The sequence below is a fragment of the Haemaphysalis longicornis genome, unplaced genomic scaffold (assembly GCF_048455015.1).
Source record: "Haemaphysalis longicornis isolate Haplotype H1 unplaced genomic scaffold, Haemaphysalis longicornis Haplotype H1 scaffold_12, whole genome shotgun sequence".
NCBI classification, from domain to species: domain Eukaryota; kingdom Metazoa; phylum Arthropoda; class Arachnida; order Ixodida; family Ixodidae; genus Haemaphysalis; species Haemaphysalis longicornis.
In genome coordinates, this window is record NW_027526225.1 from 108,499,397 (window position 1) to 108,501,703 (window position 2,307).

The window sequence follows — 2,307 nt, forward strand, 5'->3', positions numbered from 1 at the left end:
TCTGAGCACCCCCACTTCCACCACACAGACACACACATATTCATGTTGTGTCCAATATCATCCGCTATTCTCCAAACCTAATTGCATCGATTTCGCAACGTACATTGATTCTATGGAACCAAGACTTACACTCCCAATGTCGAAGTTCCTAAGGAGCCCCCTTTCTGCTTACAGTAGTCTATGAAAACCACTGGGATAATTATAAACGGTATTTTGTAGGAGTGAGAGGATATTCTAAGTTTTGAACACGAATCGAGAATTGTTTTTGTTTGTTTATTTGTCTGTCTGTCTGATTGATTGATTGATTGATTGATTGATTGATTGATTGATTGATTGATTGATTGATTGATTGATCGATCCGTATTCAATTCAGTAATAGCGAGCTAGGATACTCTGTACCTTTGAATATTCTGTCTCGGCCGAATTTTTTAGCCCGTTACGAATATTCATTCCTGTATTCATTCATTCATTCCTTAGCAGAGAGAACTGGTTGAGTATGTGCGACGGATTGCAGGGCAAGCTGTCTACGCGCAAGACCTGGGGCCTCCTGAGGCACCTGATCGACCCGCTGGGCAGCAAGACGGCAACGCATCGCAACCTCACTAAGGTTCTGAATACCTACGACGGAGACGGCCGCAAGCTCGTCGCAGACCTGACGGCGCGTTACCTCAAGACCGATAGGGGTAAGTTCCAGATCCCCGAGACGTACGACGGCCCAGCGAACGACAAACTCGACGAGCCGTTCACGCTGGCGGAACTCTGGAATGCCATCGATGATAGCAACAGACGCAGTGCTCCTGGCGGAGACACGATCACTTACACGTTGCTCGCCAATATTAGCGACGGGGCGGCCAAGAGGCTCCTGGGCCACATCAACAGGACCTGGGAGACCTCGCTGCTGCCCATGGAATGGAAAGAGGCGCAAGTGCGGTTTATCCCCAAGCCGGGAAAAGCCCTCACAATCGAGAACATGCGACCCATCTCCCTCACGTCGTGCGTAGGGAAGGTAATGGAGCGCATGGTGCTCCGTAGACTCCAAACCTACCTAAAAGAGACCAACCAAATGCCCGAAACGATGTACGGCTTCCGGCAGCACCTCGGCACGCATGACGTCCTGGTGCAACTGCAGGAGCTCGTGATGAAGAAAGCCACTCGGAGTTCGCCGCGCGGGATACTGGCCCTCGAATTAAAGGGGGCATTTGACAACGTGTCCCACGCGAGCGTTCTCGGTAACCTCAAGAAGACGGGATGTGGCCAACGCACGTTCGGCTACGTTAAGGATTTCCTGAGCAAGCGCATGGCGGTCATACAGATTGCAGGAGAGAAGTCGGACCCGATAGAACTGGAAGACTGCGGCACCCCACAGAGTTCCGTCCTGTCGCCCCTGCTATTCAACCTGGCCCTCCTCCCGCTGCGAAATCTACTCAAACAGATCGACGGCGTGGACCACGCGTTCTACGCCGACGACATCACGGTGTGGACGAGTCGCGCGGGATCCGAAGCCTGGACGGAGGAGGTCCTGCAGAGGGCGGCAACGACGGTCCACGAATACGCCAAGACCTGCGGGTTGTGCTGCGCACCCCAGAAGTCGGAGCTCCTCATCGTGCAGCCAAGAAGACGCAAGAACGATGCTGAGCCGAATGTGGTCGTTACCATCGACGGCGTAGACATCAAGCCCACGCCGCAGCTGCGCATCCTCGGTCTCTTGTTACAACGAGACGGCAAGGCGGCAGCGGCCATTGCTAAGATCAAGATGGCCTCCGAACAGGTCACCGGAATGATCCGACGCGTTGCGAACCGGAACAGAGGACTTAAAGAAGACGACGCCTTCCGCCTGGTGTTGCGACCGGGCGGGGGCACCCGATCCGAGCTCCGTGGCCTCCGACATACGAGTGGTAGCGTGTATGATGCGAGCGGCCAGCCGCTGTTGCAGCCGTGAAGAAGTCCAGAAGCCGTAGGCTAACGTAACTGTTTACTTCATAACGAGAGGTGAGCCGAAGCCAAAGAACAATGCCCCGACGGGCGAGGTTGCAATACAGGACTCGAGCAGAGCGACAACATCGATTCGCTGCTCAAACAGGAAAGAGTTACAACGCTTGGGCAGCTCTATTTATACCCAAAAGCGATGACGGTCAAACGCAACAAGCGGGAACACGCCACGAACGTCACAGACACACACAATAATCTTTCCAGTGTTCGTTAGTCGTCGGTAGCCTCCGCGCACGTTGAGTCCGAGAGAGGGGAGAGAGGAGGACTCCGTTGCGATCGACGGGGCCTCTGTGTCCTTGAAGAGCGTGGAGACGAGCC